General features: G+C 37.9%; 1 long non-coding RNA gene across 2 annotated transcripts; it reads right to left on the reverse strand.

Moving 5' to 3' along the window:
* Nucleotides 1–693: 693 nt before the first annotated feature.
* Nucleotides 694–2,838, reverse strand: LOC148196518 (uncharacterized). Of its 2 annotated transcripts, none has more exons than XR_015780748.1 (3): nt 2,669–2,838; nt 2,482–2,566; nt 694–767 (listed from the first exon to the last, which is right to left on the reverse strand). It is a non-coding gene; the product is annotated as an uncharacterized LOC148196518 (long non-coding RNA). The 2 variants fall into 2 exon arrangements; XR_015780747.1 differs by having other exon boundaries at nt 2,482–2,571.
* Between the last annotated feature and the right edge of the window lie 22,884 nt (nt 2,839–25,722).

Here is a 25,722-nt window from a genome sequence, read left to right on the forward strand (position 1 = left end):
AGTGCTAGGAAGTGACTCCTAGGTCGTCTCTGAAGGACCAAATGTGATTCGAGACTTAGGTCAAACCGTAGTGGGGAGTTTTGAAAGTGTTTTTGTGATTTGAAACGAACTAAATTAAAACTGGAAATTAAACACGACCGAACATAATTGAAAGCATTAAAATGCATGAACACATTAAACTGAACACCGTAACAGATAAATATGCAAACACAATTCAAGCTATTCAAATGCGACACTTAAACTAGAACATCAAATGCACATAATGCAGCTGTAAAATGAAATTTTAATCTCAACGCGAATCCAATTGAATGCAATAGAGGAATCAGTAAACGCCTAAGTTGGAAAGCGTCATTTACAAATTAATTGCACATATAAGAGGGAATAATGTTTTAAATGCATGGGACTTAGTGTAACATCCCAAAATTATACAGTCATCAACTATATACTTAGAATAATCACATGTATCAATATTGCAAAACAGTTTTGAAAGTAAAGGAAGCAGAGTTCATAAATAACCGAACGGCCTTACATATATAATTCAACGAGCGTTCACAAAAAAATAAGGACGAACGGTTTACAAAATCATTTTCGAACGTCCAAATATTTACACAATCAAAAGGAGCGCTCGCTCACAACCGCTCGCTCTCCTAACTACAAATACTAAACTAACCGAACGCCTCACTGTTCGACCTTCACCTCAACCTCTACGAGATTCTCCTCAGCTATGATTTCCTCTTCAAGAGTTTGCTCCAATGAAGCATCTCCTTCTGCTCACATCCACACGGATGATCATTGCAAGGACAAGACGGATATACATATACAGACAACGCAAGGAAAGTGCAAGGGTAAGCTTATTGAATTTAATTCAAGTCAAACATATATTTCATACTTATCAAATTCAGCAAGTAAATTCACAACATATACATTCAATTCATACATTAATTCCATCCAAATCCTGATACTAGACCGACCGTCCGGACTGTATGAATCCTGTGTAGCTAAGGCGTTCGTGCACACAGGTGGGTTAACTGGAATGCTCATCAGTCACCACCTGAGGTTAGTCTGTTCTGTCCAAGTTACAGTTATGGACTAGACCTCCTGCCATTCCCACACATGACATACTCCTCTCTACTTGAGAACGAGCACTCACGGAATATCAGGATGAACCACCATCTAAGCTTACCACGTTCATACTTACAAATCTCAATTTCCATTCAAGAGTCGTTCCACCCTGGAACGCTCGTTCAAGATCCACAATCACAACTTCAGTTCTCATAGTGTTCGCACATCTTAATTCTTTCTCTTAAATACATTTTCATTCTTTGTTTCACTTGCATAAAAAGGCGAACGTTCACTCCCCATCATAACGAGGACGAACATCAAGAACGAGACGGAAGGAACTTCTTTTCCGAAGGGATAAAGTTGACTCATCTTTCATGACGAACGTTATTAAAATTTGAATCAGTTAAATGAACTGATTCTAGAACAATTTAATTTATACTTAGAATGATTCAAGATTTCAGATTCACTTCAACTGAACAAAGATAAAAATACGAGTACTAAATGTACTAAGTACCATTTAGTTGGAATAACCGCTTGCCAGTAAATGACCGAACGCGGTACGCAAATTTATTGAAGTTTAGGACGAACGTGATTTTGAGTTTATGGACGAACGCTATTACAATTCAGGACGAACGTTATGAAAATTCAAGACGAACGCTATTTCCGCTCGTTGGCGATTACGGAAAGAACGAGTGTTCGGTATAGGACCGAGCGCTACTTATCATTTACACTTTTAGGACGAGCGTTCGGTATAAGACCGAGCGCCACTTAGGACGTACGCTTTTGAGTCTAGACTTATGCACTGATTCAAAATTTTAGAAATTTGGAATTTACATAAGATGGAATACTTAAAGTTTATGTTTTAACAATTTGACTAAGTGTACAAAGGTAGATTTTCAAGCTTCTCAATTTCTCACACAACACTCATGAGGTGTACGTTTGGCCGAACGCTCAAACGTAAAGTTATGTATAAGAGGGCGTTCGTCCTCCCATAGAATCATTTCCAAATGAAAGGGTTCAGCTATTTCAAAAATGACTCAGAGAATACCGAACGGTCAAAGACCGTTTCGATAACGAACGTTCATTTTCATAGACTTAGATATTCAAACTCAACTTGCAGTATACCCATTTTCCAGTATAAACTTTCATACATCAATTTACTCATATCATAGCACAAATCCATACATTTTCATGCATCATCTCATCATACAGCTTATTTTCAATTTAATCAAACCATAGAATATTTCATCATTTCCACGCATCAATTCTAATCATACCCACATACTCAAAAAATCAAATATTAAACATCATACTGCATACAGATTTTCAGAACGCTCATACAGTACAAAACATGTAATTCCCAGTACATTCATACATCACATTAAATTACATGAATTAAACTTAATAAGCTTCCCTTACCCGGATTTGTAGTGATCGCCCTAAAATGAGTGGATCTTGATTCGTCTAAATGAGGCTCTCTCAACGTTTCTCTTAAGCTCTCCAACTAAACTAACCAAAAGAAAATGAAGGGCTTAGTCTACACCATTGCATGCAACTGAATACAGTTTGCAGGAACTCCAGAAACGAGCGTCCTAGTGAAACTTACCAGAACTGTAAGTTGTTCGATTCAATATGGAGCTCTCGGTGCAGGGAAGATTTCTGCGTTTTCTGAAATGTGATCGGAGAAGAGGATGGTGAGTTGCAGAAGAGAGAAGAAGAAAGGTTCTAGAGAGATGGAGGAGGAAATGAAAATTCTGAGTTTGGAAGGGGAGGAGGTGCACGCACGAGAGTGGGGAAATTTTCAAAAAAAATCACTTTTGTTCAAATTCCCACTTTCAGACGAACGGACGTCCCCCTGGTTGACACCTGCACCCCACCATTCACTTCAGAAACTTCCACTTTGACAAGTGGCGTGCATGCAGGGCTCGTTCTCAGTGGATTTTTAATGCATTGAGTTGCGTGGCATGTGCATTGATGTAAGCAGCTAGGTGACTCAACATGGACATTAATGGGACGTGACACTTAGAATAAAAGCAGCAACATTTGCTAGAAAAAAGGAAGTGCACGGTTGGAAATGAAATGAAGAAAACAATGCTGAAGGCAATTTAATATATAGAATATAAAATGCATCTTTCCAGCTCAAATTCCCGTGCACCACTCCACTTCTTGAATCAGCGTGTTGCTGGAAAAACCGAGACGTGACACCACTGCCCTTCTCCAGCTCCTTCTTGAATCAGGCCTTTCCCCAGGTGGCGACCCTTGCGCGTTCTGCTACTGCTCTCCAAATGGAATGACCGCTTCAGCTTGTGCACACCACTGCTCCTTGCTGCTTCAATTCTCCCCTGCCGTGACATCGTGCAGCCTGAAAGTGACAGCTGCTTGCCATCTAAGAACCGCATGTGCCAGCTCCTTGCTCTTCTGTGGACAAAACCAAATGAAAAATGCAATGAGAATCTAGCATAAAGAATAAACGTCAGCTCTTCATTCATTCCATTCCAAAAATAGTGTTCAAAAGTCAAGAGAAAATAAACAAGTAACAAGTGGCGGCTGGGTCACGCCCCTCGGCCGAGACACCACTCTATCCCCCATCCATGCTCGACCTCCCTCCTTGGATGCTACCCTCTCCCCCTTTTGCTGGATGCGTGCAGGCCGGACGCTCCCTCCAAGCTCATGGGCCTCGTTGGACAGCCGCATCCTTTCCTCAAGCTGTTGGATTCCTTGCTTCCAACGTGGCTTCTTCGTGCACCTCTTAAATTCCAGAAAAATGAGTGCCCCATTCACGTGCTTTTCTTCTTTTCGTAACTCCTTCCAACGCTGGACAGCGTGTATGCAGGCCGTGGTGGCAGAAAAATGTTGGACGTCACCACCTTTTCAATAATGAAGCACCCCTTTCTCATAAGCCCAAAGAGTGATATCACCGTAATGCCCTTCTTCTTGCAAACTTCTTTTTGTGGAGAGTCTTGAATTATTTGCATTCTTCCAAATGTCCCAAAATGTATCTCCAAATTTTTTCTTGCAATCAATGATGCAAATAATTAGCTTAAATAATTCAAATTAATTAAAATAAGAATTTCTGATCAAATTAAGCACAATTAGAAAAAATGGGAAAATACTAGACATTCAAGCACAATTCCCTGATTAAACCTAGCACAATAAGCTAAGTGAAATCGAGAAAATATTGACTCATCACTCAACTCCGTCAACTTCGTCCATTTCCTCCACTTCGTACACTTCCTCCACTTCCTTGACTTCCTCCACTTCGTCCACACTGTCGACTTCGTCCACTTCCTCCACTTCGTCCACTTCCTCTACTTCCTCCACTTCCTCACCTTCGTCAACTTCGTCGATTTCGTCCACTTCGTCCACGTCGTCCACTCCTCCACTTCCTTCACTTCCTCCACTTCCTCAACTTCCTCCACTTCGTCCACTTCCTGCATTTCCTCCACTTCCTCCACCTCGTAGACTTTGTCCACTTCGTCTGTAACATCCAAATATAATAAAAGGGTATTACTGATAGTAGAGACTAAATTAATTTGATATCTCATATAAACAATCAAACTTTATTTCGATTACTCCAAAGTACAATACCAAACTTACAAACTTTAAATAATATAGTCTTCACCACTTAACATAAATTTGAAATTTCAACTTATAAGTCTTACACAACATAATTTTCCCAATACAAATTTATTCTTTTTACAAAAATCCCTGAAAGTTTTTCCCCGCATCTCTCTCATCTCTAAGCTTTTTCAACCGCATCTGCAACATTATCTATTCACATATAACATGAGTTATATGATCATAGTACAAACAAATAAGGGTAAGCCAACCATATCATAAAATCATTAAACTTGTAATAAAAATATTCCAATCATGTATTTCTACAATTGATAAAATATCATTATTCCGATGTCATTAATTCATCATTATCAAAATCATCTTTCTCATTTCCATAAACCTTACAAGTGTACCATGCTTACTCACGAAGCCTTATGGTCAGACCGCTCTCTGCCTGCTTCCTTAAGCCTCACCTATATACTAGGTCTTACTTTCTGAAGCCTTATGGTCAGACCTCTCTCTGCCTACTTCTATAAAACTTATGAACCATATATTTATGTCAAAGCCTTATGGTCAGACCACTTTCTGCCTGCTTTCATAAACCTCTGGTGTTACTTTGCTCATATCAAGCTCTCATGGTATAACTCGAACATACTACTCCAGTAGTAAACATCATTTCATAAGTAATGATTTCTCATATCCACTCCAACATTTCATAAAATCCACAATTCATACCCTTTTTATCCACCTAACTCAATCATGTTCATAAATTCACAATAACCCGTTTTGGTGTCAATAAATTAAGCATATTGTCAGATATCATACTTCATATTATAAACTCAATTTGCCCATAATGAGTATAACTCAACATATTTTCACCAATCAAAGATCATATATCAGCCAAAATACATCAACATATCTTAGGAACTACATATTAAAGTCTGGGCTCAATGTAATGATAAATAAAATATATATATGAAGTTTTTACCATGATAATATTATGCATCTACAATCAACTTGTTTTATTTTATTTTCATCCTAGTAGAGATTTTTCTTTACCCCAATTGGTCACCGGAGAGGACCCAGATGTCTGAACGCATCAAACTCACCTTCGACGCCAGCACATATGACTAGTCACAACTGACTGGACCAGGCCAGGGCTGCTCTATGATCAGGGATGTGCCAACTCAGGTTTTTAAGGTTCCTCTATCCTACCAACAAGGAAAGGCCCTCAATAATTAACAATTGATTTATTTAAATTATCCACCATGTTCTCTTATGCTCTAAATTTGAAATGCCAAATTTTAATATTTTCACTTCCTCACACAGCAACCTCAAACAATATCTGTACATCTATTTAATACCCATATACAAGCTATTACAGAACCCTTACTCCAGACCTTCCAACAAGATCAATTTCAGCCAACAAACTCATTCAAAACAGATTAAATTCATCATATCACAACATGTACAATTTCACAGTTTCAGTTATCACACCCAATATAATAAAAGTCATAAAATAGTTTCACAAGAGCACACCAGTTCAACATTCATATGCAAATATTTTATAAAATAAATTCATACAAAAATATTTAGCTCTCATTACCATCAAAATAATATTAATATAAAAATTCAGGGGAAACAAGAAGTTGAATCTGGCAGAGCCGGTTAGACAACTTCTCATCCTTCCAGAAAGATGCAATAAAAAAAATAGATAAAACAATAAAATTTTTGGGGAAACAAGAAGTTAAATCTGGCAGAGCCGGTTAGACAACTTCTCATCCTTCCAAAAATACAATATAAATAAGAAATAAAAGGTGTGGGGAAACAAGAAGTTGAATCTGGCAGAGCCGGTTAGACAACTTCTCATCCTTCCAAAAATACAATATAACTAAGAAATAAAAGGTGTGGGGAAACAAGAAGTTGAATCTGGCAGAGCCGGTTAGACAACTTCTCATCCTTCCAAAAATACAATATAAATAAGAAATAAAAGGTGTGGGGAAACAAGAAGTTGAATCTGGCAGAGCCAGTTAGACAACTTCTCGTCCTTCCAAAAATACAATATAAAGATATAAGAAACAACCAAAGCTTTGGGGAAACAAGAAGTTGAATCTGGCAGAGCCGGTTAGACAACTTCTCGTCCTTCCAAAAATACAAAAGAAACAAATAAATGTTCTCATTCAAAATTCAAGACCATACAGCAACAAAATACTACATATTCAAGATTTAGGATTAGAGAAAAGCAAAGTATAAGAGTGGCTTCCCTTACCTCTATTACAGACTTAATTTCCTCGTTCTCTGAAAACTTATAGAATATCCCCTTTGCAATTAGAAATTCTTCCAACTCTCTTCTCTCAAAATTTTTCTAAGTTCTTTGGTTTAACTTTTCAGCCTCCCCCCTTGGCTATTTATAGCAAAAAAATTTACTATTCATTTTTACTATTCATTTTAACTATTCATTTTTTTATTCATTTTACTATTACAAAAATAATTTTTTATTTGCAAATTGATGAATTCTGATCTCAAAGCTACGTGGAACACTTATCCTTTCCCAAAATAATTTTTTTTTACTATTCACTTTTTACTATTCACAATTTACTATTCACTAGTTACTTTTTTTTTTATCTAGTATCTGACTTACAAATATTTTCAACGATCTTACATCATCCACTACCTCCACTTCCTCCACTTCGTCAACTTCGTCAGCTTCGTCCACTTCATCCCCTTCCGCCAGTGGTTGAGATTACTTTGGTAGAATTGAGTGCCCATGTAGTTAAATTCTTGACCAAATTGCATTCTGCAGACATTAGGCACAAAACCCTAAAAACAATTGTTAGCACAAAAAGATATAAAAGAAGATATAAGATTAGAGATAAGAAGATGAAATAAAAACAGAAAACAGAAAAATAAAAACAGAAAAATAAATAAAATAAAATAAAATAAAATAATAACCAAAAAATAAAATAATATAAAATAAAATACAAACTGAAAAATATAAACAGAAAATAAAAATTCGAAATTTAAATTAAAAATTCAAAAACAAGTCAAAGATAATCAATAATCACACAAATTAACCAGTTAAACCACGAGTCCCCGGCAACGGCACCAAAAACTTGATGGACAACTTTATGATCACCAAAATATGATGTCACAAACTTGTTTTACAATCGACAAATATGACCGAATCGTTCAAGTAATAAACTTGGTAAGACCAAGTATCGTTCTTCCCAAAGGACTCACGGCCTAGTTTAGTTGTGTGGTTTGTTGATTAACTAAGACTTAAAGACGAAATATTTGGATTATATTATGCACAAGACGAAAATAAACATGTATGCATGAGGTTTTGATCAATGGCAAAAGCAAAAGATAAACACTTTCAATGAAATATATGTATGAATATGTTGTTGGGGTTCAATTTCATCATATCCACTCTCATATATTTTAGGAATTCAACATTCAAATCATCATTGTTAATGCCACTCTCTAAAGTACCTTTCAAGAAGGCTTCTCCCTAATTACAAGTTCATACGATTCCTAGCATTCCTAATAATTAGTTCATCAAGTGCAGGAGCTTAACGACAACCAATATAATATTGGGAGAGATTCCCCGGATCTAGACTTCCCCGTACGTTCCCGTATCGACAAAATCAATAATCATGCATCGAATGAGTTAAACAACGCAAGCATTAAGCAAAGAGGAAAAACCATAACTAATGATGAAAGAAAGCATAAATCTTAAATATAAGATGTAAAAACAAATTCCATATATGAGAGCTTCAAAAGATTACATTGATTCCCCAACAAACATACAAGGTTTAGTTCACCATATTCATGGTGAACCTAGATAAATAACAATGAAAGAATGAAAGATAAAACCCTAGAAAGGTGAAGAGGAAGCCTGAGCATCCAAGATCCTCCTTCAAAGGGGTGGAAGAGAGAGTGTTTGCTTCGTTTCTGCCAAGGATACCTAACCCTAGGAAACCCTAAAGCTTATATATTATTCGTAAATTACAAAAAATTAGGTCCAAGCCCATAAAAGTGCCGCTCAGCGGTAAAATACCGCTCAGCGGTAAAATACCGCTCAGCGGTAAGTGCGTGTCTCGTTTCTTCCCCTCAGCGGCCATTTTGCCCCTCAGTGGATCTCCCGTAAGCTCCTGAGTGCCGCTCAGCGGTAAACTGCCGCTGAGCGGTGACTTCGGCTTCTCCTTTTGCACTTTTTGATGTCTTTTCTGATTACATCTCTCTCCTTCTTCACTTCTTTCACCAAATTCACCTTAAAACCTGCACAAAAACACTGAAATCAAGCATAAACCTGTCCAGCTCTCTTCTTTCTAAAAGTATCAATAAAAGCATGATTTCAAGCTAGTTTCTAAGTATAAAGGTTGCTTTTAGTATCAATTTTAAGCATGAAAATAACAGTGTTTCAACTATTACCACAACCCCAATCTTAGAACTTTGCTTGTCCTCAAGCAAACAAAATGTAACTTCATCTTCAACCAATTCATATGATGGTTCACTCATTCAAAAATCTTCCTTTCAAGATAAGTAAAAACTTCAATCAAACTTATGACCAAAATTTCAATCAAGATGTGCACATGCTTTAGTGTTCACAAAGTCATTTAAATCCCAACAAATGCTATTTTTCATGAATGATCAATCAATTAAGCATGGATGTTCATGTGTTCATGGAATATTTCCTCACTAGGTAAAGTGTTTCACTCACACACAAGTGTATAAGAGGTAATCACTCATTATCTACTATCACAATGTCACATGAATCAACTTTGCCTTTCATTTTACCACAATCAAAAACATTCACAAGCATGCATCATCACCAGGACTTTTCAATGGCTTATAATGTGGCTGGGCTAACAAGAAAATTGGTTTTCTGGATCACAAAATCCTTGAGTTAAGAGAATCATAACAACACCATTTTTCTTATTCTTCCCAACTTGCCTTTCATTTGCATTGAGCTTTGTTTCTTTTTCTTTTCTTTTCTTTTTCTTTTTTCTTTGCATATTCTTACTTTTTAGCTCTTAGCTCAATGCTTTTCCTTTTTCATGTTTTCCCAACAACCCCAAACTTGAACATTTAACAATACCACACAAGATCTTCTACTTAACTCAAGGTAAAGATTTTCAATCAAGGGTTTTCAGTGTATGTTCAAGGCTAAGGGTTCAAAGGATAGAACACAAAGTGTTCTCTTTTAGTGGGCTAGCTTTATGAATTTGGCCAATAAAAAGGTTCCAACAAACGACCTTGATCATATGATGCAAAACAAGCAATTGATTCAATCATAGAAAACCTGGCAAAATCATTCATGTTTCTAAAGTAATAGCATTCAATCAATAACAACTCTGGAGCTCAAAACCTCACATATAAGCTCATTCACATTTGACATACACATCCTGTTTAATTTCACAATCACAATCATGATATCCTGCATTTGTTCACAAAGCTTGTGAATCATTGTCAATACCAAATTTCGTCCGGATTGGTTTTGGCTTCATCGTATTCTATTGTCTTATATTCTATTATTTACTCGTTTTCATTTACATTGTCATTTTCATTCCTTTTCTTTTATTTTATTCTTATTTTCTTTTTAGTATTCCATTTTATTTTATTTTACTTTTCCTTTCATAATTTCCATTTTTTAACTTTGTTTTACTTTTATTTTTAGTTTTAGTTTTGTTCTAATATAATTAATATGGTTAATTTGAATTAACATAGTTTTAAAAAAAAAATGAAAAGGAAAAGGCTTGGAACGTACCATTTTGTCTTTAGTGAAAAATAATAATAAAAAATAAATAAATGTTTTATCGCGTGTATGTGTGTTAAAGGGGGGAGGGGACAGAAAACGGTTTTATGCAGGTAAGGACTACAGAGCGGGGGGAGGCAGCACCACGCACACTGACAGACGCCCCTGTTTGCTCCCCTCGTCCGTAACCACTCCCAACCACATTTCCCTTTCACTCCCAATTTCTCACCTCCAACAGATCCACCATTGACCTCAGACCCTTTTCTCTATTTTCCTCCATCACCACACACACAACTCTGGATTCCTCTATTCAATGGCATAGAGAAGCGCCTTCCTCATCATCAGTGCATCTTCATTTTCCCTTTCATCTTCTTCAGCACACTCAAAGCCAGAAAACCCATCATCCACTACACCTCTGATCTCCAAAAAAGGATAGGCTCATTCTTCGTCCAGGCGTGAGGGAGAAAGCCGCCGTCTTCCTTCTCCATTTTTTTTGTTCCACGCATTTCCGTCTCTCCAGTAGCTACCCCCACTCGTCATTTCCTCCCTCACGCATATCACTCTGAACATTTTTTTTCTCCATTGCCTCCAACACCCATCATCTTCATTCACTCATTTTTTCCTAGCCCCTGCCCACTGTAACCATAAAAACCTCAACCTTTGACCCCTCTCACCCGTAACCACCTCAACTCAACGCCTTCATCATCTATCATACACTTCTCACACTACCCACCTGCATTCACTAGGAACCATCAAAAACCACCAAAAACAGAGACCATCATACTCGCACTAGCCATCACGATTCATCCTTCATTTTTGCCAACGTATTCTTCAAACCATAGACGAACCTTGATTCCGTCTTCACCTAATTGCAACCTTCATCCAACAGAATCACAAATAATTCAACAGTAAAAAAAAAGGGAACAGTGAGAAGCACGGTGAGTTTGGTTGTTTCCGGTAACGCTTCAGTCACGTCGGAGGAGGAGGCATCGGATTAGCGGAGCTAACGACAACCAGTGGAGCTCCAAGAGGTAAGTAGACTTGCTCACTCGTATAGTCATAAGTCTTGGATGTATTATGCTTCTGATGGACAAATTTATGAACACCAAAATATGATGTCACAAACTTGTTTTTCAATCGGCAAGTGTGACCGAATCGTTCAAGTAATAAACTTGGTAAGACCAAGTATCGTTCTTCCCAAAGGACTCACGGCCTAGTTTAGTTGTGTGGTTTCTTGATTAGCTAAGACTTAAAGAAGAAATATTTGGAGTTTAATATGCAAGACAGAAAATAAACATGTATGCATGAAGTTTTGATCAATGGCAAAAAGCAAAAGATAAACACTTTCAATGATATTAATGTATGAATATGTTGTTGGGGGTCAATTTCATCTTATCCACTCTCATATATTTTAGGAATTCAACATTCAAATCATCATTGTTAATGCCACTCTCTAAAGTACCTTTCTAGAAGGCTTCTCCCTAATCACGAGTTCATACAATTCCTAGCATTCCTAATGATCAGTTCATAAGTGCAGGAGCTTAACGACAACCAATATCATATTGGGAGAAATTCCCCGGATCTAGACTTCCCCGTACGTGCCCGTATCGACAAAACCAATAATCATGCATCGAATGAGTTAAACAATGCAAGCATTATGCAAAGAGGAAAAACCCTAACTAATGATGAAAAGAAAGCATAAGTCTTAATTAAAAGATGTAAAAAAGATTCCATATATGAGAGTTTCACAAGATTACATTGATTCCCCAACAAACATACAGAGTTTAGTTCACCATATTCATGGTGAACCTAGATGAATTACAATGAAAGAATGAAAGGATAAACCCTAAAAAGGTGAAGAGGAAGCCTCAGCATCCAAGATCCTCCTTCAAAGGGGTGGAAGAGAGAGTGTTTGCTTCGTTTCTGCCAAAGATGCCTAACCCTAGGAAACCCTAAAGTTTATATATCATTCGTAAATTACAAAAAGTCAAGTCCAAGCCCATTAAAGTGTCGCTCAGCGATAAAATACCGCTCAGCGGTGAGTGCGTGACTTGTTTGCTCCCCTCAGCGGCCATTTTGCCCCTCAGCGGACCTCCCGCAAGCTCCTGAGTGCCGCTCAGCGGTAAACTGCCGCTGAGCGGTGACCTTGGCTTCTCCTTTTGCACTTTTTATTGTCTTTTCTGATTTCATCTCTCTCCTTCTTCACTTCTTTCACCAAATTCACCTTAAAACCTGCACAAAAACACTGAAATCAAGCATAAACCTGTCCAGCTCTCTTATTTCTAAAAATATGAAGAAAAGCATGATTTCAAGCTAGTTTCTAAGTGTAAAGGTTGCTTTTAGTGTCAATTTTAATCATGAAAATAATAGTTTTTCAACTGTTATCACAACCCCAAACTTAGAACTTTGCTTGTCCTCAAGCAAACAAGATGTAACTCTATCTTCAACCAATTCATATGATGGTTCACTTCATTCACAAATCCTCTTTTTAGATAAGTAAAAACTTCAATCAAACTTATGACCAAGAATTCAATCAAGATGTGCACATGCTTTAGTGTTCACAAAATCAGTTAATACCCAACAAATGCTCTTTTTCATGAATAACCAATCAATTAAGCATGGATGTTCATGTGCTAATGGAATATTTCCTCACTAGGTAAAGTGTTTCACTCACACACAAGTGTATAAGAGGTAATCACTCATTCACTCTACCATCACAATGTCACATGAATCAATTTTTCCTTTCATTTTACCACAATCAAAAACATTCACTAGCATGCATCATCACAAGGACTTTTTAATGGCTTATAATGTGGCTGGGCTAACAAGAAAATTGGTTTTTCTGGATCACAAAATCCTTGAGTTAAGAGAATCATAACAACACAATCATCTTATTCATTCCCAACTTTCTTTTGCCTTTGCATTGAGCTTTGCTTCTTTTTCTTTGCATATTCTTACTTTTTAGCTCTTAGCTCAATGCTTTTCCTTTTTCATGTTTTCCCAACAACCCCTAACTTGAACATTTAACAATATCACACAAGATCTTCTACTTAACTCAAGGTAAAGATTTTCAATCAAGGGTTTTCATTGTATGTTCAAGGCTAAGGGTTCAAAGGATAGAACACAAAGTGTTCTCTTTTAGTGGGCTAATTTTTACGAATTTGGCCAATAAAATGTTTCCAACAAACGGCCTTGATCATATGATGCAAAACAAGCAATTGATTCAATCATAGAAAACCTGGGCAAAATCATTCATGCTTTCAAAGTAATAGCATTCAACAATAACAACTCTGGAGCTCAAAATCTCACATATAAGCTCATTCACATTTGACATACACATCCTGCTTAATTTCACAATCACAATCATGATATCCTGCATTTGTTCACAAAGCTTGTGAATCACCTGTATAAGCATTCTAATGCACATCATCTCAACATCAATCAATCAATAAGCATCCTTCAGCATTACTTATCATACAATCACAGTTAATAGCAAACAATCACAAGAAACCAAGTTTCCAATAAAGTACATCAAACCCTAATCTAAAAACAAATAATACTTACAAAACACTGGGTTGCCTCCCAGTGAGCGCTTGTTTAACGTCACGAGCCTGACCCAAACTTTCAAGGATCAACCAACAACATCATTGTGGAAAATTGTTGCACCTCTCCCCCTAGATAAGGTTTGAGACGTTGACCATTCACCACCCAACTTCTTTGTGGATCAGCAGCAACTGGATTAAATATTTCAATTGCTCCATGCGGATGCACTTTTTTTATCACATATGGTCCTGACCATTTTGACTTCAGCTTCCCAGGAAATATCTTCAATCTTGAATTGAACAATAATACCTGTTGTCCTGGATTGAAAACTCTATTCACCAACTTTCTGTCATGATAAAATTTAATTTTGTCTTTGTAAGCCTTGGATGAATCATATGCATGTAATCGCATTTCTTCAAGCTCCAAAATCTGCCGTCTACGTGTGCATTGAGTTTCATAAGGATCAAAATTCAAGAATTTCAAAGTCCATAATGCTTTATGCTCCAATTCTACTGGCAAATGGCATGCTTTCCCATAGACTAATTGAAATGGTGATAATCCCATAGACGTCTTCATTGCTGTCCTATAAGCCCAAAGAGCATCATCCAATTTGAGAGACCAATCCTTTCTTGATGAAGTCACTGTTTTTTCCAGGATCCTTTTTATCTCCCTGTTAGATACCTCAGCTTGTCCATTGGTTTGTGGATGATAAGGTGCAGCTACCTTATGTTTTACTCCATAGTGTTTGAGTACTTTCTCCAGCTGATAATTGCAAAAATGAGATCCTCCATCACTGATCAACACTCTTGGAGTGCCAAAACGTGAGAATATCTGCCTCTTCAGGAATTTAATTACCGTGCTAGCATCATTTTTAGGACAAGCTAATGCTTCCACCCATTTACTCACATAATCCACTGCTACCAGAATATATTCATTATTGAAAGATGGAGGGAAGGGTCCAACAAAGTCAATACCCCAACAATCAAAAACCTCAACCTCTAAAATACCTTGTAAAGGCATCTCATGACGTTTAGTGATTGTCCATGCTCTTTGACATTTGTCACAATTTCTAGCATGATTATGAGCATCTTTAAACAAAGTTGGCCAATAAAATCCTGATTGAAGGACTTTTGCTGCTGTTCTTTCTCCATTAAAATGTCCTCCATAAGGTGAATCATGACAATGCCAGAGAATTCCTTCTGCTTCTTCATTTGTAACACATCTCCTCAGAAGATTATCTGCTCCAATTTTGAACAAATAAGGATCATCCCAAACAAACTGCTTGGCATCATGCAAAAATTTCTTTCTTTGTTGCCAAGTTAAGTCTTCCGACATGACCCTTGCAGCTTTGAAATTAGCCATATCAGCAAACCAGGGTCTCTGCTGAATATACATGAGTGATTCATCTGAAAAAGATTCCCAGATTTCAGACTCCTTGCTAGTGACTTCATTGTTGACTAACCGTGACAAATGATCAGCAATTAAGTTTTCACTTCCTTTCTTATCACGGATGTCTACATCAAATTCTTGCAATAGTAAAACCCATCTAATCAGACGTGGCTTAGAATCTGGTTTTGTCAACAAATATTTGATAGCTGCATGATCTGTATAGACAGTTACCTTGGACCCAATAAGATAAGGTCTAAATTTCTCTAGAGCATACACAATAGCAAGAAATTCTTTCTCGGTTGTAGCATAATTCAATTGAGCATCATTCAGAACCTTGCTAGCATAATAAATTGGATGAAACTTTTGTTCTTTCCGCTGGCCAAGGACAACTCCTATTGCATAATCACTTGCATCACACATTAATTCAAAGTTTTGATTCCAATCTGGCGCTACAATTACTGGAGCTGACACTAACTTCTTCTTCAATGTGTCAAAAGCTTTCAAACAATCTTCATTCATCACAAAAGGTGCATCCTTCATCAAAAGATTACTCAATGGTTTAGCAATTTTTGAGAAATCCTTGATGAATCTTCTATAAAACCCAGCATGACCAAGAAAACTTCTAATCCCCTTTACATTTGTTGGTGGAGGTAGTTTCTCAATGACTTCTACTTTAGCTTTGTCTACCTCAATTCCTTTAGCAGAGATTTTATGCCCCAATACAATTCCTTCAGTTACCATGAAATGACATTTTCCCAATTCAAAACAAGATTTGTCTGAACACATCTTTTGAGGACAGTGTTCAAATTAGCCAAACATCTTTGGAAAGAATTTCCAAAAACTGAGAAATCATCCATGAATACTTCAATGCATTTTTCTAAAAGATCCGCAAAATTGCCTGCATACACCTCTGAAACGTAGCTGGAGCATTACATAATCCAAAAGGCATCTTTCTATACGCAAAGATACCAAAAGGACAAGTAAAAGCCGTCTTCTCCTGGTCTTTTGGATCCACCACAATTTGATTATATCCAGAATATCCATCTAGAAAACAATAGAAAGCCTGCCCTGATAACCTTTCTAGCATCTGATCCATGAAAGGAAGAGGAAAATGATCTTTCCTAGTAGCTTTATTCAGCTTCCTGTAATCAATGCACATACGCCAACCAGTAACTGTCCGAGTAGGAATAAGTTCATTCTTATCATTATAAATTACTGTCATCCCACCTTTCTTTGGAACCACCTGTACTGGACTCACCCATTCACTGTCAGAGATTGGATAGATGATACCAGCTTCTAACAGTTTCAACACTTCTTTTCTGACAACCTCCTTCATAACAGGATTTAACCTTCTCTGTGGTTGAGCACTTGGTTTATAATCTTCTTCCATAAAAATTTTGTGCATGCAGTAAGTTGGGCTAATACCTTTGAGATCTGATATTGACCACCCAATTGCTTCTTTGTTGGCTTTCAGAATTTCTATCAATTGCTCTTCTTCTTGTAGAGATAAAGAGTTATTGATGATGACTGGCTTTGTTCCATCTTCTTCTAGAAACACATATTTCAGATGTGATGGCAATCTTTTTAATTCTGGTGTCTGTGTTTTGACTGTTTCTTCCTTATCAATTATTTCAAATATTGGATCTTCCTCTGGACTCTTTTTCAATGTTTCCAAGTCCATCAGACATTCATCAATCAATTTCTCTTCTTCTTCATCTAAATCTTCACATGCATCAATGAGAGTTTTTTCCAATGGAGAAATATTTCGCACCATCCTTTCTTGCACCATACAAACTTCATCAAGTTCATCAAATTGAAAACATGCTTTGTCATCATTTGGATATGTCATGGCCTTGGATACGTCAAAAGTGACTTCTTCATCATCAACTCTCAATTTAAGCTTACCATTCTCTACATCAATCAAAACTCTAGCAGTCTTCATAAAAGGTCTCCCAAGAATAAGAGGAACATCACTAGTTCCTTCCATCTCCATCACAATAAAATCCACTGGGAATACAAATTTGTCAACCTTCACTAGAACATCTTCAACCACTCCATATGGATACTTAAGAGACCTGTCCGCCAATTGAAGAGCCATTCTGGTTGGTTTAATTTCCCCTGAATTGTTCTGCACATGGATAGCGGCATTAGATTAATGCTAGCTCCCAAATCAATCAATGCTCTTCCAACTTTCACATCTCCTATGGTGCATGGAATAGTGAAGCTTCCTGGATCTTTAAGTTTAGGAGGTAGTTTCTGTATGATTGCACTGCAGTTGCCCTGTATATTGATAGTTTCCTTCTCAATGTACTTGTGTTTCTTTGTGAGGAGTTCCTTCAAAAATTTCGCATATGCTGGCATCTGTTGCAATGCTTCAGAGAATGGTATAGTGATCTCCAACTTCTTAAACAATTCCATGAATCTTTCCAACTGCTTTTCTTTCTCCTTCCTTGAATAACTCTTTGGATAAGGAAGTGGCTTTTCATACTCTTTTTCTTTCTGTCTCTCCTCTCTCTCTTCTCTCTCTTTTTTTTCTCTCCTCTCCTCTTCTTCTTTTTTCTTTTTCTCTCTCTCAACTCTTTCTTTCCACTCACATGTTTCTTTTTCACTCTCACTCTCATTTTCTTTCTCTCTCTTTCTTTTTCTCTCCTCTAACACTCTACCACTTCTAGTCACAACAGTTTTACACTCCTTTCCGAGATTATCATGTTTCATCTCGTCAACTATTCTCTCAACATAAACCTCCATTTTTTAAATGCAACATCCACATTATGACAATAAGACGCATTCGTCTTCAAGAATCTTTGGAAAGTCTCTTCAAGCTTTGTTGTTTTCTCAACTGGAGTAAATTGCATCTGCCATTTTTGTTGTTGCACTTGAACCATTGAGACCTGTTGTATTTCCTGTGGTATTTGAGAAAGTTTCATAGTTACTTCTTCAAGCTGTTGAGAGATAATTCTATTTTGAATAAGCAAAGCCTCATTTGATTGTAACAACTCCTTCTGACTAATCTCCTTTTTCAATGTTGAGTTCGTTGTCATTAGTAGCCATATTTTCAATAATTTCAGTTGCTTCCTCTGGAGTTTTCCATTTAATGTTTCCTCCTGCTGAGGCATGAAGCATCATCTTAGTTTGTGAACCAAGACCTCCAAGGAAAGTTAGGACTACTTCTTCTTCTTTGAAGCCATGCGTGGGTGTTTTTCTTAGCAGACTTTTGTATCTATCCCATGCATGCCCCAGTGATTCTTCCATGCCCTGCTTAAATGAAGATATCTCTTGCTTGCCTTTTGTCACCTTTGATTGTGGAAAGTACTTGTTCAAAAACTTTGTTACCACTGCTTCCCACTCTGTGAAACTTCCTTCTGGAAAAGAGTTCAACCAAAGCTTAGCATTGCCTCCCAATGAGAAAGGAAACAAACTAAGTTTGATTGCTTCGTCTGGCACCCCATTGATTTTCACTGTGTTGCAAATTTCATTAAATGTAGTAAGGTGCTCATATGGGCTTTCATGAGATAACCCATTAAATTGATTACTCTTCACCAGTTGGATCAGTGCTGGTTTGACCTCCATATTGGCTGCATTGACTCTAGGTCTAGCTATGCTGTTAAAATGTTGAGGTCCAGCTATATTGTAATCAGCAAGAGTTCTTCTGATATTATTATTCTCCATATTTTCTGTGCTATTGTCAGAACCTTGTGGTGATGGTTGCAACAGAGTTTCCGGAGGAGGGAAAAGTTCTCTAGATGTTCTGATTCTTCTCCTCCGTCTACTGTCTTCTAATCCTTCAAGCAAGGTTCTGTTGTTTTCTTGCTCCTAGTTCGAATTGCCTCCTGCATACACAAGAACACAAAACCCTAGAAAAGATTTGGTTAGCACAAAAAGATATAAGAGAAGATATAAGATTCAGAAAATAAAACAGAAAAAAGAAAACAGAAAAATAAAATAAAATAAAATAAAATAAAATAAAAAAAAAATAAGTCAAAGATAATCAATAATCACACAAATTAACCAGTTAAACCACGAGTCCCCGGCAACGGCGCCAAAAACTTGATGGACAAATTTATGAACACCAAATATGATGTCACAAACTTGTTTTCAATCGGCAAGTATGACCGAATCGTTCAAGTAATAAACTTGGTAAGACCAAGTATCGTTCTTCCCAAAGGACTCACGGCCTAGTTTAGTTGTGTGGTTTCTTGATTAGCTAAGACTTAAAGAAGAAATATTTGGAGTTTAATATGCAAGACAGAAAATAAACATGTATGCATGAAGTTTTGATCAATGGCAAAAAGCAAAAGATAAACACTTTCAATGATATTAATGTATGAATATGTTGTTGGGGTCAATTTCATCTTATCCACTCTCATATATTTTAGGAATTCAACATTCAAATCATCATTGTTAATGCCACTCTCTAAAGTACCTTTCTAGAAGGCTTCTCCCTAATCACGAGTTCATACAATTCCTAGCATTCCTAATGATCAGTTCATAAGTGCAGGAGCTTAACGACAACCAATATCATATTGGGAGAAATTCCCCGGATCTAGACTTCCCCGTACGTGCCCGTATCGACAAAACCAATAATCATGCATCGAATGAGTTAAACAATGCAAGCATTATGCAAAGAGGAAAAACCCTAACTAATGATGAAAAGAAAGCATAAGTCTTAATTAAAAGATGTAAAAACAGATTCCATATATGAGAGTTTCACAAGATTACATTGATTCCCCAACAAACATACAGAGTTTAGTTCACCATATTCATGGTGAACCTAGATGAATTACAATGAAAGAATGAAAGGATAAACCCTAAAAAGGTGAAGAGGAAGCCTCAGCATCCAAGATCCTCCTTCAAAGGGGTGGAAGAGAGAGTGTTTGCTTCGTTTCTGCCAAAGATGCCTAACCCTAGGAAACCCTAAAGTTTATATATCATTCGTAAATTACAAAAAGTCAAGTCCAAGCCCATTAAAGTGCCGCTCAGCGATAAAATACCGCTCAGCGGTGAGTGCGTGACTTGTTTGCTCCCCTCAGCGGACCTCCCGCAAGCTCCTGAGTGCCACTCAGCGGTAAACTGCCGCTGAGCGGTGACTTCGGCTTCTCCTTTTGCACTTTTTATTGTCTTTTCTGATTTCATCTCTCTCCTTCTTCACTTCTTTCACCAAATTCACCTTAAAACCTGCACAAAAACACTGAAATCAAGCATAAACCTGTCCAGCTCTCTTATTTCTAAAAATATGAGGAAAAACATGATTTCAAGCTAGTTTCTAAGTGTAAAGGTTGCTTTTAGTGTCAATTTTAATCATGAAAATAACAGTTTTTCAACTGTTATCAGCTTCATACTGGATGTTGTTCCATTGATAATGCATTGTTGTGTGAATGTCCGCGTTTCTCCATCATCATCCAATGTATAATTACATGTTGTCTTCGATCTGAAACCTCCGATATCGTCCGCCACTCACTAACCTCCCCTTCCATTCATTCTCTGTTTCACCACCCCAGCCTCATCCTACCCTTAACCATCTTCACCCATTTCCCTGCTCCAATCTTTGTCTCCCTCCCTCGCAAGCTTCCATCAACCCCTTTGATTCTCCACTTCTCTGATCGCGTTTCTCTCCTCCAAGCAAATCCATTTCTCAACTTCACTCATCATTTTCTCATGACCCAATCAATACTCAGAGCAGGACAAACTCTTCATTCACGATTCATACTCATACGCACACAAACACATTCCAATGCATAATGAAGCTATAGAAATCCATTTTCGGTCTCCCATTTTCAAAGACATGGAGCAGCACGAGCTCTGATTTTCCACAGTCTTCAACGTTTCTGTTCCTCAACCAATTCCATGCAAAATCAGATTTGAACCAGTGAATAGCAGCCAATAAGAAAACCAAGACGGAGAGGGAGGAAAGTAACACTGGTGGCGCCGGTGAAGAAGCGCGCTCCAGCTAGAGGCGACGGTGGTCGGCTCTGGCAGAGGCGGCAGCAGAAGGTGCCCAATATGGAAAAGCCTCAACCCTAGGCTAGTGCGAGAGAGGGAGGGGGAGAGAACGCCGTGGCCGGCCGTGGTTCCGGTGGTGCTTGGGGTCGCCAACGATGCCGAGACGGGTGGAAGGTGGTGGCGCGGTGGCTGGTTGGAAGAAGTAGTGGCGCAGGTGTTCAAGGGAGGCAATCCCAGCCCTAGGCTAGTCCGATCAGAGAAAGGGACCCTGGGTTTCTCATGTGCTGATTGTGAATGAGAATGGGAAGGCAGAACCCCTAAGGGATTTCTAGGTTAGAAACTACCCCGGTTATTTGGCCTTTTTCGAACGCTCGTCATTTGGCCTCCATTTCCCACATCTTCCCAACGAACGCTCGTCCATAGCGAGCGTTCGTCATCCCGCCTCATCTTCCAAACGAACGCTCGTCCCCAACGAGCACTCGTCGACCAGCCTCCTCTTCTCAGCGTCCGTTCGTCACATCATCCAATGAACGCTCGTCATCTACCCTCCTGTACTCAACGTACGTTCGTCATATCCCCAACGAACGCTCGTCTTAACGAACGTTCGTCATCCCGCCTCATCTTCCCAACCAACGCTCGTCCACAATGAGCGCTCGTCATTCAGCTGTTTCCCAGCGTCCGTTCGCCAATTCCCAACGAACGCTCGTCCCAACGAACGCTCGTCATTCAGCCCCTTTCCCAACGTCCTTTCAACCTTCTCACCAACGGACGCTCGTTATCCAAACGAACGAGCGCTCGTTAACCTTAAGCTTTTCTCGACTGACCATTCAACCTTCTCACGAACGAGCGCTCGTTAACCTTGAGCCTTTTCGACCGTGCGCGTTCGTTTTCTCTCCTTTCAAACCGTTCGTCCTTTAACTTTCACGACCGTTCGTCCTTTAACTTTCACGAACGTTCGTCCTCCACCATTCGTACTTTGCCTTATTCGAACGTTCGTCCATACTTGCCTTTAGCACGTTCGGCAATTTTCAGCTTCAACCGTTCGGTCGTTCTCAAGAGTCCTGTATTCGACCGTTCGGCCATTCAGATCTTTAGGACGTTCGGTCATACAAAGAGTCAACTGTTCGGTCATAATGTTTTAATAAACGTTCGGTCTTCGTTTGAACGCTCGGTCTCAATGACGTTTGTCTCCAAGCGTTCGGGTTTAAGCTTTCGTTCAGGAAGCAAATAGCGCTCGTGCAGGTCACTCCATATTCTGGCGCTCGTCCTAACCGTTTCTCCTCTGCCACCCCCTTTTCTTATGACCGTTTCTCCTCTGCCACCCCATTTCTTCTAAGTCGAGCCCCTTTTTCCACTTGGGCTTTGGCCCAATCTGTCATCAGAATTTAATTTGGTTGGCACCCCCTTGTTTCGTTTTCACACCCCTTCTTCCACTTGGGCCCAATCCGTGTATAAAAGGAAAAATAGCTTAGACACCCCTTTCTCTTATTTAAGCACTTCCGCACCTTTTGTTATTATTTATCTTTTATTTTTATCTTTCCTTTGGTTTCCATTATAAATATTTATCTACCTTTTTTAAATATACTTTTATAAACAATAAAAATAAAAATAACAAAAATATTTTAAAAGGTTTAGGCACATGTGTGATCGCACGCATCGTCCTTGTGCTAAAACCTTTTCTTCTTCTTTTCTAAAAATTACAAAAAATATATTTTAAAAGGTTTAGGCACATGTGTGATCGCACGCATCGTCCTTGTGCTAAAAACCTTTTCTCTTTCTTAAATAAAATTACAAAAAATATATTTTAAAGGTTTAAGCACATGTGTGATCGCACACATCGTCCTTGTGCTAAAAACCTTTTCCCTTTCTTAAATAAAATTACAAAAATATATTTTAAAGGTTTAGGCACATGTGTGATCGCACGCATCGTCCTTGTGCTAAAAACCTTTTCTCTTTATTTTATAAAAATATAGAAAACAAGAAATCTACAAAAAAATTAAAAATATCTACAATTTCAAACAAGAAACAAATGGCTACCCAGAACTACGTGACCCTTGATTCTCCATCAAAAGTGGAGATACGTAGGAGCAAGGCTAGCCCTTGTCAGGTTCACTTTCCCAAAAATCCAAATTTATCCGTAATCATTTTCTCAAACAAATCTTTCAATCATTTTCTCAAACAAATCTTTCAATCATTTTCTCAAACAAATCTTTCAATCAATTTCTCAAACAAATCTCTCAAACATTTTCAAAAAGAACTACGTAACCCTGATTTCTCATTTTTGAATGAGAATACGTAGGAGCAAGGTCAATCCTTGTCGGGCCCAAAAAACTAAAAAATATGTTTTGTTTATTTAGAATTTTATTTTAGGGGATAGTTAAACATTTTGAAAACCACTTCATATTCGTGCATTTAGTTAAAGGTACTGCCTTAGGGCAGGCGTTGTGGGGTGCTAACACCTTCCCCACGCGTAACCGACTCCCGAACCCAATCTTTGGTTTTCGTGGACCGTGTTTTATCGTTTTATGGTTTTTCCATAGTTTCCCATAATAAACTATGGTGGCGACTGCAAAATCTCTTTTTCAAAACCCCGCGTTTCTTTTTGGATCGTCGTCCCGTCGCGATTCCGGCTGTGACAGATGGCGACTCCACTGGGGACTCGAGAGTCAGGCCATTTAATTAGATGCGCGAATTTGACATGATTTTTCTTTGTGTTTTTCTTCCCCTGTTTTTTTTTTCTTTATCTGTGTCTGATAGTTGGAATAACTGCATGTGAATTGTTGAATATGGAACCCTAGGGTAGAAAACATGTTTATATCTGCCTGGGAATTTTTCTGGTTGTTTTGCAGGTGAGGGTTTGGGTATGCATTGCATTCTCCCTTCACACACACACTTTGTGCATATCATGAGTGGGGCCCTATACCCGGGTCTGAGCGTAACTTAGAATTAGAGGAGTTGTGTAGCAGTGTCATTCTGGGATGTACTTCCTGTCTGGCTATCGTGAGAACTCCAGCTAGAGTTTGTTCTCTTCACTTGTGTCTCCTCATCTAGTTGATTACTCGACTGTTGTGGAGATGCTATGAAGGGGGCCATAGCTCTAGTGACCATTGACCTCTAGGTTCAGGAGACCATCCTGTTGAAATTGCATATACTTGACCTCGAATCCAAGCCATGGAACCTCTGATAAGGCACGAAAGGGAGACTATTTTTCTTCAGTTTGTCTGTCATTTCCTATTTTACAATAAATGTGTCATGTTTCTTTTAAAAAAATTAATTAAAAAAAAGAGAAAACTTGAAAACAAATAAATGAAATTTATTCATAATTAATTAAATTCTCATAATCATTCTAAAAAATAAAAAAATTAGAATTTCTTAAAAATATTTTTGGGGCATGAAAAATTTTGAAAAAAAAATAAATTGTACATATTTTGGGGGCAAATAGATAATTGTTTTGAATTTCTGGACGTCATTTTTCATAAAATGCGGATTGTTATCTGTAACATCCCAATAAATAGTAATTACCATTAATCAGAACTAATCACATTTACAGAAATTACAGTGCAGTCTTAATATTTACAACAGCTGCTCAAAATTTAAAACTGAACGTACTACAATTACAGCGTTCAGGATCTATCAAAATTATAACAAATTCTGGATGAACAGTACTGCAAAACTATATACAGAACTTCCAAAATACAGTACAGAAAATCTAACAGCTACTACGGAACGAGCACTCTACTGCTCAGCTTTAACTTCAACTTCTACCAAGTTGGCATCCTCCAAATTTTATTCTTCCAGCATTGTTTCCAGAGGTGCCTCACCATCTGCTCACATCCACAACGGATGATCATTGCATTGACAAGACGAACATACAGAAACAGCAGACAACACAAGGAAAACGCAAGGGTAAGCTTAGGTAATTTAATTTATACAATCAACATATTTTAACATAGTAAATCAATCATACATTTCATACAACATTAGATATATCTTCTCGCATACAGTAGCTTATCCAAATTCTCATAATTAAAGACTGTCCGGACTGTATGAAGCCATGTATCTACAGGCGTTCTTGCACCCGGGTGGTGTGGTAACTGGGATACACTCAACAGCTGCCACCCGAGGTTAACCCTATCAGTCCAAAGTACTCAGTAGAACTAGGGCCTCCTGCCATTCCCACGCATGACCTACTCCCCTCTACATGAGGATGAGCACTCACGGAATATCAGGATGAACAGCCATCAGCAGCTTTACCATGGTCATACTACACTACTTCTCATATTCACATCATGGAGACGTTCCTCCTTGGAACGCTCATTCACAATCCAATCCCATAAAATTCATTCAAATACCATTCGCACATATTAACCAGTTCTCTTATTCACATTTTCATTCTATGTTCCACTCTCTTAATTTAAACAAAGTTTATCATTTAATAGATTCAGATGATTGTATTACAGTACACTGCTATC

Source organism: Vigna umbellata, chromosome 7, assembly GCF_029865625.1.
Source record: "Vigna umbellata cultivar VRB3 chromosome 7, Vumbellata_1.0, whole genome shotgun sequence".
In the NCBI taxonomy this organism is placed as follows: domain Eukaryota; kingdom Viridiplantae; phylum Streptophyta; class Magnoliopsida; order Fabales; family Fabaceae; genus Vigna; species Vigna umbellata.